Source organism: Leucoraja erinacea, chromosome 1, assembly GCF_028641065.1.
Source record: "Leucoraja erinacea ecotype New England chromosome 1, Leri_hhj_1, whole genome shotgun sequence".
NCBI lineage: Eukaryota > Metazoa > Chordata > Chondrichthyes > Rajiformes > Rajidae > Leucoraja > Leucoraja erinaceus.
The window spans coordinates 144,265,141-144,281,462 of record NC_073377.1 but is presented as its reverse complement, the minus strand read 5'-3'; positions in this window follow the sequence as shown (position 1 = coordinate 144,281,462).

Below are 16,322 nucleotides of genomic sequence, written 5' to 3'. Positions count from 1 at the left end.
TTTGCCTACCTTCGATTTTTCCAGCATCTGCAGTTCTTTCTTAAACATGTTCACAGAAGGTGCGTGGCCATGCTGGCGGCTTTGCGCAGGATTCGGTACAGCCAGAGCTCGGCCGCGGTTGGGGGACACTCAGCGGGCCGGATGAATACGGGAAAATCCACCTGCGGGCTAGATGATTTTGGGTTACGGGCCGCATTTGGCCTGGGGGCCATAGGTGGCCAACCCCTGACCTAGAGAGTGGTCCTGACCTACCATCTACCTCATTGAAGACCCTCGGACTATCTTTAATCGACTTTACTGGACTTTATCTTACGCCAAACATTATTCCCTTGATCCAGTATCTGTACACTGTGGCGGGTTGATTGTAATCATGTATTGTATTTTCACTAACTGGATAGCATGCAACAAAATAGCCTTTTACTGTACTTCAGTGGAGGTGACAATAATAAACTGCACTAAACTCTAAACTCTAATACTGCACAAGAACACGTCCTTTAGCTGACTGTCTGTGGACCAATACTTATCCGCCTGCACATAATGCTATTGCCTCCATTGCTTGCATATCCAAATTGCTACCCAGAAGTTTCTTAAATGCCACTTTCGTTTCTGCCTCAACCAGAGGTGTGCTGGAGAAAGAATTCCAGCGGCTGCAGTCGTTTGTGTCTCCATTCGTTCCCTGCTTTCTTCTCAATCTGGTCCGTTTCCCACTTTTAGCCCAACCCACCAGTACCTCTCGTGGGCCTCTGCTGATCTTGATGGACAAGTGTATAGCTGATGGACATGCGAACAGCACTGGCTGCTTGAGCAGATTCTATGGCTAACCTACATTGATCCTCAAGCTTTCTATTTTGACTTTGTGAACAGACGGAAGCTTTTGGGCACTTAGCGAAAGTAATTGCTGGCCTTACATAACCCAAATCTGTTTTCTACAGTTCAGATGGGGGATAGCAAAGGGTACTTGCTCCTGTGAACTATGTTTCATTTCAGTTGTATTCAACTATTCTGATGTTTTTTTCTGGACCAGGTGATTAAAGTTTTAACATTTTTTGTACCGGTCCATGCCATTTCATACATGCCTGCACCCTGAATTATTCTCAACCCTAATGAATAAATGACACAACAAGCTTTCCTATTTCTTATTTTTATCTCAGGCTGAAGACTTTGGGTAAATAAAACCTTTCATAGGAGCCGGCACATGATGGCTTGACTCGATTTATTTGCTCAATGGTAAAAAAATCAATTTGTCCTATGGACTAGAAGAATTATTTATTTGTAAAAAGACAGTTGTAATGTACCACACTAGACAGATGACAGATAGGGGCCAAAACCATGACTTGTTGTGATACTCTTTTCCCCTTTTAATTATCCGACGTTAACTGCCGACTGAAGAGCTGGCTTTTATTCTGGCACTATGAAAAAGCATCCATTAACTGACATTGATTATGACATTGATGGAAAAAGAAAGCTTGCCTACTTTATCACCATGATGGAGGGGGGAAACATGATTCCATCAATACAATTAACATTTCCTCTGTATCTTCATGCTTCTGTCCAAACTTGCCCTTCAGTCTAATCAATCAAGGGCGCTCAATTCAGGCATCCAGGCACTAAATGTGTCTTCATTGTACAATTATTTTGACCATCCAGCTATAGGTCATTTATCATCACTATTGATTCCATGAACATTTAACTATCTTTCTGTCTGTTTATTTATTTGCATGTCTAACATTTTAATAATTTTCTATTGTTTATTTATTCACCCTTTTTTAATGAGGAACCGGCGATATGGATGTGAGGAACTCAATATGTGTAGGAAGGAACTGCAGATGCTGGTTTAAATCAAGGATAGACACAAATGCTGGAGTAACTCAGTGGGATAGGTAGCACCTCTGGAGAGAAAGAATAGGTGACGTCTTGGTTCAAGACCCTTCTTTAGACTGAGAGTTAGGGGAATGGGAAACAAGAGATATAGATGGTGATGTAGAGAGATATAGATAGCCTGTTTCCTTTATCATCATTATTTTTTTGCATATCTTGCGTTCATTTGTTCTACATCTCTCTACTTCACCATCTACATCTTTCGTTTCCCTTTCTCCTGACTCTCAGTCTGAAGAATGGTCTCGACCCATTCCTTCTCTCCAGAGATGTTGCCTGTCCCGCTGAGTTACTCCAGGATTTTGAGTCCATCTGAGGAACTCAATAGATGGAGGAGCTCCAGCTGTAACATTGGCCCAAAGTCTGACACTTGGTTTTCTTTGAAGATAGACACAAAAAGCTGAAGTAAGTCAGTGGGACAGGCAGCATCTCTGGAGAGAAGGAGAGAAAGCTTCTCGACCTAAAACATCACCCATTCCTTCGCTCCAGAGATGCTGCCTGTCCTGCATAGCTACTCCAGCTTTTTGTGTCTATCTTCGGTTTAAACGCGCATCTGGAGTTCCTTCCTCCACACTGTTTTTTTTTAAATTTCTGGTTGGAAGGTGGATAGATTGCTGGTGTTCCCCACTAATCATCACCAATGTTCCAGCTACTCAGTGTAGGACATTCTTCACTGTGTCATTTGGAGCTAAATCTCCCAACCATCTGTTCCACCTATCTGGACTTTATTAAGAACTGTCCATACCTGGATTGCAGGCGAAAGGCCTCTGAAATGGTGAGCGCCTGGGACGAAACGTGTTCTCCAGCTCAATCTGGGATTGTTCAGAGGGCAGGTGAGGCTGGGAAGAAGGTGCAAACAATTTCCTTTGATAGCAAAAAATAATAATGTTCCCAAGTTGTTCTAGATGGAAGACGTTTCAAATAACACTGGTACAGCTCAGAAAGTCCTCTATTGTGCTGGTGTACTGGTTCCTTATTGTTGCTGATATTTTAGTTAATGAGATTCCTTACCTACAAATTTGCTCACACGTGCCTCTTAGATATGATAAATATACAGATTTATTTTTAAATTATGTAGTCCAAGTATTATGGAAGTCAAGTTTAGCTTATACTTGAACCATCTGATATTGGCTAAAATGTTTACATTAGGTTGAACTTTACATTGTCACAGAAGTCTATAGTTCAACAGTTCCTTTCTGCGAATTGCAGTTAATTTTACTTCGGAGTCATGTGAGTGACTACATGAAGAAGGCCCGTTCAGCCGCACGCACGTCATTACGTCAGACACATTGGTGTAGGCGGCCAGTTGGGGCAACAGCTCCCCAGCCCGGGTAAGTTTAAACTTCAGGTAAGCTGATTTTTTACCATGTTTTATTTCCTGCAGGAACCTCTAGTTCCAGAGGCTTCCTGCCGGAGGACTCGCGAGGTCCGACGAGGGAACCAGCTATGGACCAAAGATATTAGAGGAACAAGATAGACCACTCCTCGAAAAACGCGTAGTATGACGTGTGTGACCGTCGACGCCATTTTGTTAAGCATTTATTGGCTTCCCCCACACTGTCATGGCGTCCTGATCTAAATTCCATCTCACTGCTCTGCTATCAAGTATTCTAATCGTAAATCTAAATGACCCGACCTGTCATTCTTTACGGTTCCCCAATAAAAAAGAAAGGTGAGAAAATATTTTTATTATTTTCAGTCGATATTCTGTCGTGAAAATGTTATTTTCTGTTCTCCCATCAACAGCCATTGGGAAATGGGTTTGTCGGTACATTATAAAGTTATTAGACTTATGTTTAATAGATCTTTACTTACCATAATAATAAAGACAGTTTTAACACTTCTGTACATTTTAGGTTTTGTTCTTGTAAGGGATTTATTTCCAAAATATGTCCCGCGGACACATCGGGCCCAGTGGCCACGGGATTTTTCGAGCTCAGATTCGTGTCCGAGAATGCGGCGGCTGTTACCTATTATATCCCTCGAATTGTCGAGACATCACAAGCAAAGATCACAAGCCCGCCCATTCAAATATTATACAACTCTGCTCTATCATCTTTGGGTGCAATGGTGGGTCGGGGGGTTAGGCGGCGGCGGCCGCAATCAAAGATACGAGAGCAGCTCTGCTCTATAATCTTTGGTCGGAATGGGACGGCTGCGCGTTATAATGTGCTATCGTTCCACTCCCTCTCCCCCTTCTCCCTCTCTCCCCCATCTCCCTGTCCCCCTTCTCCCTCTCCCCCCTTCTCTCTCTCCCCCCTTCTCCCTCTCCCCCCCCTTTTCCCCCTCCCCCCTCTCCCTCTCCCCATCTCCCTCTCCCCCTTCTCCCTCTCTTTTTTCTCCCCTCTCTTTCGATCTCTCTCTCCCCTTTTTTCTCTCGATCTCTCTCTCTCCCTCTCTTCTCTCGATCTCCCTCCCTTCCCTCTCTCCCTCCCTTACCTCTTCGTGAGAGTTGGCAGCTCTGCTATGCCTTGGGTCCAAAAGAGGATAGAAAGAAAATACTTAATGGTCTTTGTAAGAAGATTTTAATAAGCTCTTCTACATTTAAGGTAAATTGACATATTAGAGGCAAAATACATCTTCAACATACAGATCTCCACACAACTGAAAACAATTGCATTTAAGTGATATATTATCCATTGTTCAGGCATGTAGTTATGATCATCTTTCTTCTTATTAGTTAATCCTAAATGATATCTCCTGTAATTTCAGATGTCAACAGTGGGTCCAGAATACTCATCGACAAGATCTCCTGCACCGAACTGCAGAGTATTTGTCAAATAACTGCCGTCTTATGTACATTGTGTGAAATTGTGATTTGTTAACTGCACAAAACTAATGCAAATGGCGATACATGCCTGCATTTGGCCCATACCCCTCTAAACCTGTCCTAACCATCAAATAACCTAACAGAACTGTCATGAGGAAAGATTTAAAAGACTAGGCTTGTATTCACTGGAGTTTTTTAGAAGGATGAGGGGGGGGGATCTTATCATATTGTTTACAGTGTACTATGTTTACAGATTTGTGTTGTGCTGCTGAAAGTAAGAATTTAATTGTTCTATCTGGGACAAGCTAGATGCAGGAAAATTGTTCTACATGACAATAAAACCCTCTTGTTAGATGCAAGGGGATCTTATAGAAACATCTAAATGAATAAAAGGACTGAACAAGCTAGATACAGGAAAAATGTTCCCAATGTTGGGCGAGTCCAGAACCAGGGGCCACAGTCTTAGAACAAAGGGGAGGCCATTTAAGACTGAGGTGAGAAAAAACTTTTTCACCCAGAGAGTTGTGAATTTGTGGAATTCCCTGCCACAGAGGGCAGTGGAGGCCAAATCACTGGGTGGATTTAAGAGAGAGTTAGATAGATCTCTAGGGGCTAGTGGAATCAAGGGGTATGGGGAGAAGGCAGGCATGGGTTATCGATTGGGGCTGATCAGCCATGATCACAATGAATGGCGGTGTTGGGTCGAAGTGCCAAATGGCCTCCTCCTGCACATATTTTCTATATTTCTAAAACACTCATCCAGCAATCCTCGAGCCCACCAGCTCATCCCGTAGTCAATTCATCAGCTTTTCCATAAGAACTTCCATCAGTTCTTGCAAAAGAATGACAATCAGCCAATCTCGATTACCCTCAGCCCATCAAGCAGTCCCTTAATTCGCACAGAAGTCTGAACTATTGAATGCTCACTGCATCTCTTTCCATGTCAGCAAGTTAATATCCAGCTGCATATGAACCATGTGAAAAATGAATAAATAGATGCATGTGGTGCAGTGATTTGTGCAGCACTATAGGCCTGGAGACCAAGAGGAGTTCACCATTGAACGGAGTTTGAACGGGGGGCTTGAGGCCCACGACCGAGGAAGAACAAAAGGAAGGGACTTAGATAGATAGATCCTTTATTGTCATTCAGACCTTACGGTCTGAACGAAACTATGTTGCCTGCAGTCATAGAAAGAATCAATAATAACAAAACATACAATAAACACCAATTAAACATCCACCACAGTGAGTTCACCAAGCACATCCTCACTGTGATGGAGGCAAAGTCTTAGTTTCCATCTCTTCCCTCCTTGTTCTCCCTCTGCGCTGAGGCGGTCGATCCAGGCCGGAGATGCCGCTCTCCAGTCCAGCGGACCTCCGTGGTGATGTCGCCGCTGCCGATAGCCGGAACGCCATCCCCGCTCCGAGACGGCCCGCCACAGTATCAGCTCCGGGCCGCCGCCCCAGCTCCAGGTCGATGCCCCAGCTCCAGGTCGCCGCCCCAGCTCCAGATCCTGCAGTCTCCGCACCGGGCCGCTGCCCCAGCTCCAGGCCGATGCCCCAGCTCCAGGTCGCTGCCCCAGCTCCAGGCCGCCGCGCCAGCTTCTGGTCCCGCAGTCGCTGCTCCAGGTCCCGCCGTCTCCGCTCCGGGCCGCTGCCCCAGCTCCAGATGCTGCAGTCTCCGCTCTGGGCCGCTGCCCCAGCTCCAGGCCGCTGCCCCAGCTCCGGGCCCCGCTCCGGGCTCTGGGAGACACAAGGTTCAAGAGGGAACACAAAAAGCCTAATTAGGAAGAATATTAAGAGTAAGATTTTCAATTAAAATACTTGAACTTTATTTCGCCTTCCATCACAGTGAGGAATGTGTAGGAGTCACTTTGGTGAATGTCCGTATTAAAATGTGTTTTTGAGTGCTGTTGCTTTTAATTGTATGACTGACCTGGCCAATGAAATTCCTCGTATATTGCAAAACATACTTGGAAAATAAAATCTGATTATGATTCTGAAAAGCCTTTCCCTTCCATACTCTTTCCTCTCTTTGATCTTTTTGCAGCTGACTGCCTTTCTGTACATGTTGCAAGAGATTGTCGCGGCATCCAGCATCCTCGGAGAATGTAGAATTAAAGGCAGTTTTAAAGATGGTTATTTGCCTCAAAATTGGGTTATTGTATCTCCAGAACCTCCCCAGAGGCTCTGGGAGACACAAGGTTCAAGAGGGAACACAAAAAGCCTAATTAGGAAGAATATTAAGAGTAAGATTTTCAATTAAAATACTGTAATTGATGGAAACTTGCCTTTAAATTGGTTCCTGGATGAAACCCTGATGGTTCTCACATTGTCTCTTTAAATTTACTCTCCTTTTCACACTTGCATTAAAACACACAGCCACCACCATTCACAGTGATACTGCCCCGGCAGTCTCATAATTACAGTCTACACAGCTACCTTGACAGCCACACAAAATGATGTAAATAAAAATTGTTTTCCTGTTTAAGAAGTTCAATTGAGAATTATTTGAAATTGTGGGGGTTGATACAAAATACTGTTGACCCACAAATGTGTTGATATGAGACATTCACATTTAAAAAATCCATGTCGCAAAAAAAGCAAGAAGGTGCCCATGTTATTTGACCAACTTGCCAGATTAATTTAAATATACACAATACACAATACAATTTATTTGTCACTTGAACCTCATAGAGGTTGTTGGAGCCCCCGGCGTGCGCTAGAAAAGTGCCGCAGCCATTTAAGCCACGCCGGGCGATGATGTAAGGCCCCGCTCCAGGTCATCCTCGACCCCCGCTACTCGGACGGAATAATTTGCCGTTGCGGAAGCCCCGAAAAGCGGTCTCCCAGCAGGGACCCGCAGGCTCCGATATTACTGTCTGCCAGGCCTGCGGTTGGAGCCTCCGAATCTCCGGGGCTCGGGTCACAGCAGCGCATGGGTACATATGTAGGTATGTATGCATTAGTTTTGCTCCTAATTCCCTTTTCAAAATCATTAATATATATGGTAAACAGTTGCAGCCCCAACACCAAGCCTTGTGGCAAAAAAATCCAGAAGATTAGTCAAACATGATTTTCCTTTCATAAATCCATGTTGACTTGGACAGATCCTTTTACTGCTATCCAAATGCCCCATTATTGCATCTTTAATAATTGACTCCAGCATCTTTCACACCACCAAAGTCGGGCTAACTGGTCTGTAATTTTCCGTTTTCTCTCACGCTCCTTTCTTGAAAAGTGGGATAGCATTAGCTATCCTCCAATCCACAGGAGCTGATCGTAAATCTATTGATCGTTGGAAAATGATAATATATATAAATATATATGTATGTGTATATATGCATGTATGTGTATATATGCATGTATATGTGTGTATATACGTATGTGTATATATATATATATATATATGTTTATATATGTGTATATATGTATGCATATAAATGTATCAATATGTATGTGCATTTGTGTATGTGTGTATATATGTGTGTGTATAAATATATATATATGCATATATTTATTATTACTATATAATTATATATATAATTGCCTTTATGGTTTATGTATATCATCTTACAAGACAAATAAATTAATAGTGATGATTTAAATCAAAGTTGCTTCTGATACATGAGAATAAACTATTATCTGTAACTTGCCTCTCACACACAGACACACATTCATATAAATATATTAAATATATATACGTTAAATTTAATTTTTTGCAGTGTGTGTTAAAGCAATACAATGCAAGGGAAACTACACAAAGGAGGGGTCTGTTCCCGCTACAAGATACTTGAGGATCTTTGCTTTGGATCAAAGATTATAGCGGAGCTCTATAATCTTTGCTTTGAATCACAGCGGGTGGAATACCGGAAGTCGAGTGTCGCTGTAACAAATGGCGGCCGTGACGTTCCGTTGCGTACTACACGTCAGCCCATTGAATTTCGAAGGAGTGGTCTATCTTGTCCCTCTAGGATCTTTGCTATGGACTGTGGGGAAACCCTGGTTCTTGCCGCCAACCGCGGGTAGCTGGAGAAATGTCGGGTTCGCGAAGGGGGTCGCTGACGGGTGGTCAATGGCTTCCAGGCGCTCCGGGTGCCGGGAGGGTTCCCTCCAATAGGCACAGAAACGCTGGGGTTCCCAGGGAAGGGACCTCCAGTAGGCCGGGTGCGTGAGTGCATTTTCCCTCTGATAAGACTATTTATTCTGGGACCGCGAGTAGAGCGGGAGTCGGGAGTGGTTTTCCCTCCGATATGAACGTTAATGCTGGGGTTCCCATAGAGGGGACCGCCATCAGGCCGGGTGCTGGGAGTGGTGTTCCCGCCAAGATATGTATGTTAATGCTGGGGTTCCTGTGGAGGGGACCTCCAGTAGACCAGGAGTCTGGAGGGGTTTTCCCTCCAAGATAAATATTTATGCTGGGGTTCCCGTGGAGGGGACCTCCAGGAGACGGGAGTAAATATATATGCCGGGTGTTGGGAGGATTTCCCCGATATCCATATAGAGGCTGGGGTTCCCGGGTAGGGGAATCCAGTAATTATGCGGCTTGCAGACCGCAGGGGTCCCCAGGTAAGGGGTTAAACGAAACGGAACGGAACGGTCAGCCCTGGGGCCGGTAGGGGTTTTCCGTCCGGTAATATATAAGGGTGCTGGGATTCCCGGGGGAGGGGAATCTACCAGCTATGCGGTACCCAGACCGCAGAGGTCCCCAAGATATGTGGTAAATCGACCCAAGTGGTCAGTCCTGGTGCTGGGAGAGTTCTTTTCCGGTAAAAATAAATAAGGTGGAAGTTGGCCAGGATGGAGCCTTATTGAGAGGAGGCTCAAGATAGATACAGCCTAACATCAGGAGATATGGCAGTGTTGGGCAGATGGGAGAGCCCTTGCCAGCAGCGCATTGTAACAGGGCTGCATAATGGGGATGCCGAATATATGGCAGTGCCGACCCATTGCTCTCGGCCGTGTCAGCAGTGCCTTGTAATAGGGCTGTTTAAATGTATGACAGCAGCACCTGGAGAAGGGCTGCAATTATGTCTCCCTCATGGAGGAGGTGAGCTTACCGGGGCATTTTCTGACCCTGAAGGGTGGACCTGTTGGAGAGGTCATGCCAGCAGTGCCTTGTAGTAGGGCTGCTTAATGCCTCCCTTATGGAAGAGGAAACATGCCGGGTCAGTGTAATCTGATGCCGAGGCTGAGGGTATAGCGTGGAGCATACCTCAAGGAATGAAGGGCACATGTCAGAGGTACGATTTCTGGCAGCAAGGTTGTCATCCCAACACAATGCAGTGAGCACCGCTATCAGGGGAGTTAGAGCAACCCGCCGAATATTCTATTCAGGTGAGACATATTCCACAGGCAAAACCTGAAGGGCGAAGCACATAGTTTTCCCCCTAAACATAGTTTAGGGGGAAAACGCACCCCACAGCTTCATCGACAGGAAGCGGTTCACTGAAGCTGGTAGCAGCATTAAGCTGACCAGAGTTACTCTACAACCAAGTGACCACGAACAAGTTGGTAAGATTTACAATTGGTTGAGCAACACACACATAACTGAGACATTGTCATCCACTCAGATGCATTTTAACCAGGTAACTGGACAATGCTAGTATTCCAAGAAGGTTGGAATTTGGCCAGAAAAGTGTTGAGCCAGGTCCAGTATTTTAGCCAGGTTGCCTTTGAGACAGGCTCGGAGATATGGGGAATTGTCTTTGAAGGCAAGGTCAGAATTATGGCAAGAGTTGGCTTGGGACATGTGAGAATTATCAGCCGGGCCAGAGTTGTCGTCAGGGCAGACTCGAAATGATGGCAGATGTGGCATGTTCATTATGAAAAAAGGGTGATCAAACTGATTTCATGGGGTTTTCCATGTACAATGATCATCAGAGATGTTTGAAGGCATTGTTATGATGAGGCAAGTTAAACAGTATGATAACAATAAATCATTCAAAGGACTATTCAGAGTTCAAAAACAATTGTGATGTATTGTCTGGATTATATTTTGATGCTGTATTTGACTAAAACCCACTCAGTTTCAAGCTAATTGAGGAATTGGTTTCTCCTATCCAGTAAATTAGGTTGTTATCAAATGGATAGTTGCCATGTGACTCTGCCCTGGGCAACAGATTGCAATCAATAGAAACCTGGAACAGCCTTGTGGTTATAAAGGAGTTCCTATTCATTGGACTAACTGGCAATGTAATAGATGTGATGCAGCTGTGCATTTGGGAGAACTGACAGCATGCTTAATGACAAACAATAAGGGTCATGAAGGTCATTGATAATACAACTTGCTATTGCCAACTGAAGCTAAGAAAGCCACTATGATGGACAAACAATATTCAGCATTGCTCCATAGTTGATCAATAAATATGTCATTATATTGCAAAAAAGATGCTATTGCTTAAGTTGGGAGCATGCAAATGTCATCTCTAGTTGGAGGTGCAGGAGATTTGCAATGAGTTATTAACTCTTCAGTATTGGTATCAACTATCTATAGACCCTAAGTGCATTATGGGTTAAGAGTGATTGAGTGAATATGCATAGGTGCATGCTCAACTTCACATTGATACACTAAGATGTGGCATATGATAAGCACGAGGGTGCAATCAGGGAAAAGATCCTGTAAAAAGTACATCATCTAATTTGCCACTGGAGTATCATTAAGTACAGATCAATGACAACACAGAATGGGTGTTGGACCACGCAGTAGTTATGAAATTTTGATTTAATGCAACACCGAATATAGATATATTGTTTCATGCTAATTAAAGGTTGCAAAAATTGTGTGGCATAACAGTGGCGAAAGATACATTCTCGCTACAAGCATGAGGAATGGTCTTTTATGTCTTCCTCCAATTTGCTTTATGAGTCGGGTCTTGAAATAGAGTCATCAAGAGTCGCTTTAGGTTCCAGCTGTGAAATTGGCCTATGCAGTTTGATTTCCGATTTGTCGGGAATAATAATAATGCAACATTATATGGTTATTTAAATGTAACTTGCTGGTCCAGCCTGCAGCTTGAAAGATCAGCCGTTGCATGATAGAATCAATATATGTTCTACAGATTCTCAATAGACTGCTTGCGGCTTGGGTTTGTCATGCCTATTTTTGTATGTATTCACAGTGCTGGAATGGTACCAAAAAAGCGGTATTTTGCTGCTTCAGGAGATGGGAAGCGTTTGTTTAATGCTCATGTTATATTTAAAATGGTACAGATTCTGAGTTATTGCAAGGGGCTTTCCTTCAGACTTACTGCAGCTAACGAGGGCCAAGTTGTTGGGTTCACCTCGGATATCGAGTTAGTAAAGGATATCTGTTACACAGTGTTTCCTCATCTCCGTTCAAAATGGCTTACCCCTTATTCTTAAACTGTGGCCCCTGGTTCTGGGGACGCCTCCAACATCGGCGACATATTTCCTGCCTGTACCGTATCCAAACCTTTAATAATCTTATATGTTTTGTGGTTTTGTTTGGAACATGTTTTGATTGATTATGGTTGAAGCACAAAAACTAAAATATTTCAGATGTTCCAATGATGTTGTCTGCAAATTGCTTGCTAATCATTTGATTTTTTCCCACTGACACTAGACTATATTCTTCAAGTAAAATTAAGCCAAATTTTATTTTTCCTTTCACCTATGAATTTATGATGCATAGACAAACTTCAGATTAGCACTTTTATCCCTGCAGTTAGTTCAGTATTTGCAATAATATGGTGATGGGCACAGGAATTATTTTTTATTCCTTCCTCAATTTTACCTCTGCAATTTGTCCTGTGTACCATTGATTAAAAGGTGGCAAAAGGCTGAGCAATTTTTTTTTATAAGTATCAGCAGATTATAATTGTGCTTCATTCAAAATACTTCATAAGCTGGACCACTTGATCAATATGAATACATAGACCCAAAATGCTGGAGTAACTCAGTGGGATAGGCAGCATCTCTGGAGAGAAGGAATGGGTGACATTTTCGTCTTGACCTGAAACTAATAGGTGCAATTTACTATTTTACTGAACCTACAAACTTACAAATCTGTGGGAGCAAAACTGGATGACCCGGGGAAAACCCACGCGGTCATGGGGAGAATGTACAAACTCCATACAGACAGCACCCATAGACAATATTGAACCTGAGTCTCTGGCGTTGTAAGGCAGCACCTCTACCGCTGCGCCACCGTGCCATCCCACTATTTCACTGCAAAAGTTAATTTACCGAGATTCAACTGATGTGGGAAAGCAAGTTTCGAATTCAAGTCTTGTTCTGCCAATGTGGCATGTCTCTGGTTTACAAAAACTTTTGTTGCCAATTCGTGTTTAAAAACACGTAGGGAAATCCTTGGAGCTTTGTTCACTTTCACTGATCACTGTCAATAATTTTGATTTTTAGTATCTCCATTAATTCCCACGGATGTGATCCAACCTCTCTCCAGAACATTTTCTGAAAGTCATAACCTTGGCGAATAAAACTATGTTTGCCTGGAGGAATTTAGGGCAAGAGCAACAAGAATAAAACAAGAAGCATCAGTGGTCAGACAAAATATACTGCGAGGTTTCCATACTTTTGGCTGCATTATCAGCAAATGAATCTTATTTAAGTCCCTTTTCTTGAATTTATTAGATGCCAAGTAAAATTGATTAAATGGCTTGAACTGTATGAATCTCAGGCAGCGCTAACAGAGAGCAATTTTATATTATTACAGCTTGTCATCAATGTCTCCACTTGAAAGAACCACAATTTATTAGTCGTGTAATAAGTAATATCATGATGCTACCTTGGAAAGTCAGTCAAATTAACTTATAAAAAATGTTAGAAAGAAAATAAATGGCATTGAAAAACACTTGTCATTGCCACAAGGGTATCATGGTTGATTTTGTTAAAATGATGGAGTATGGCTGTCCTTATCCTTCCAACAACACTCTCACTCTATTTCCCACATAACGCAGCACATTGATGAGAATGCAATTTTTTTTGTTTTGAGATACGGCGCGGAAACAGGCCCTTCGGCCAACCCGGTCCGCGCCAACCAGCGATCCCCGCACATTAACACTACACACACTAGGGACAATTTACACATACACCAAGCCAATTAACCTACAAACCTGTGCGTCTTTGGAATGTGGGAGGAAACCGAAGATCTCAGAGAAAACTCACGCAGATTTTTCAACAAATCCATCAATTCCTTGAAGATTTATTACCATGTATCTTATGGCTCAGCCTGTTTAGCATTAAACTTGGAGGCGCTAGGAACTGCAGATACTGGATTCTTGAGTAAAATATGAAGTGTTGGAGGAACTCAGCATTCCAGGCAGCACCTGTGAAAGAAATGGACAATGTTTCGAGTCGGGACCTTTCTTCAGACTGATTTGGTCCTTCGTCAGTCTGAAGAAGGGTCCTCACCCAAAACATTACCTGTCCATTCCCTCCACAGATGCTGCCTGACCCACTGAGTTCTTCCAGCACTTTGTGCTTTTCCCATTTAACTTTATGCAGAGACTCCCACCACACTAATTATGAAAGGTCTCTGTTCATCTTCATCAAAGGCATGTGCAGCAATGCAACAATATCTCACAATATTTCGTCCATAGCTACATTTGAGAGACAAATATTATAGAGTCCATTATTCTGGCCGTTTTACTTGCCTTTTTTTTATTTAAAGCAGATGATTGTTAAACTTTTCTTCTCTTCCCCTGTTTTATTTTTGTAAAAGTATTTCTCTTCGGTCCTTGGGAAGGAACCTCAGATGCTGGTTTACACCACAGGTTGACACAAAATGCTGGAGTAACTCAGCGGGACAGGCAGTATCTCTAGATAGAAGGAATGGGTGACGTTTCGTGTCAAGATCCTTCTTCAGACTCTGAACAAGGGTCTCAATCCAAAACATCACCCATTCCTCTATCCAGAGATGCTACCAGTTCTGCTGGGTTACTCCAGCATTTGGTCTCTTCTGTCCTAACATTGGCTTTGGAAACAATTTTGCTTCATACCAATTTTTTGCTTCTTTACATTTAAAGAAGGTGAATGCTAACTATCATCTTTTAGAAAGGAGAGCATATGTGTGAAACATTTCCTTTACAAGTTCAATTAAAGTCTAATTTGCTATAGGACAATAAAAGCTCCAAGCATATTGCAAATCCAGTTAGCTTAGAGGAGAACAATCATTTGTACATATAAAACTGTTTAAATGATGTACACAACATTCAAATAAAAGCATTCAAAACATAAACATTTAATCTTTGCAGTGTTTAAAGTAAAAAAAAAAATCAAAATGGTTAAACTGATTAAATACAAATGACAAATAAATAATTGATCTTAGGATAGGTGGGAAAGAAAAAATAGACATTTTAAATTGTACCACAGATGTGTTTAAATCAACCACAAAGTTTGGGTGAAATGAGAAATTTAGCAATCATCAATTTTTGCTCTTCTAGTTTTAGATTTAATTTGCGGGTAAAATTAAATTCTACAGTTTACAAATACATTTATCCTGCCTTATGTGTAACTGAGGGTCTCAAGGAACAGTGGATGTTGGAATCTTGACCAAAACACAAAGTGCTGGAGAAACTTAGCTGGCCAGGCAAGTGCTGGACTAACTCAATGGGTCAAGCAAAAATCTCTCATCTCGTCCCACCCAAACCACTCTCTCTCCAGGTACTTTCCCTTGCAACCACAGGAGATGTAGCACCTATCCTTGCATTTCCTCCATCACCTCCATCCAGCAATCTCTCCAGTCCTTCCAGGTGAGACAAGGTTGACATGCACCTCTTCAAACATTGTGCACTGCGTTTGGTGATCCCAATGTGGCCTCCTTTACATTGGTGAGACCAGGCATGGACGAGGCGACTGTTTAGCCAAACACTTGCGATTGGAGCACCAAGGTCTGCTGAATCTTCCAGTTGCTAACCGTTTTAACGACCCTTCCTATTCACTTTAATTACCTTTCTGTCCTGGGCCTCCTCCATTGCCAGAGTGAGGCCACATGTAAACTGGAATAACAGCACCTCATATTCCGTTTGGTAGCTTACAACCTAAATGTCTGAACGTTGAATGTTCCAATTCATGTAAAATCTCCCTCAATCTCCCCCCCCCCACAACATTCATGTGATGTTCTCATTCCTCCTCCCCCCTCCCCCCCCTCCCCCCCTCCTCCCCCCTCCTCCCCCCCCCTCCCCCCCCCCCCCCCCCCCCCCCCCCCCCCCACTGGCATCCAGTTCTACGACTATCCAATCTCTTCATGCTTCTGTTCCCGTCCGCCTATATCCCACCTTTTGGATTTGCATTTCACTCCTCTATTTTTCTGACACCTATTTGTCTCCTTTTCATCTCTGACCTTCGTTCACCCATCTGCCAATTAATCAACCTTCACTTGTAACCATCTATCACTTGCCAGAAGATAGACACAGCATGCTGGAGTAACTCAGCGGGTCAGAGAGCATCTCTGGAGAGAAGGAATAGGTGACATCTTGGGTTGGAACCCTTCTTCAGGCTGAAAGTTGGCAGACTATCACTTGGCAGGCTTTGTCCCACCTGCATCTCTTTTCCAATGATTCAATGATTCAATCGTTTCTTTATTACCAACTGTGCCAAGGTAGCACTTTTTTTGGACACAGATCAGCAAGATTATCACCATTCGTAAGCACAATACCCTATTTAGTACAGAATGTACAGAACAGCTGTTTGTCTA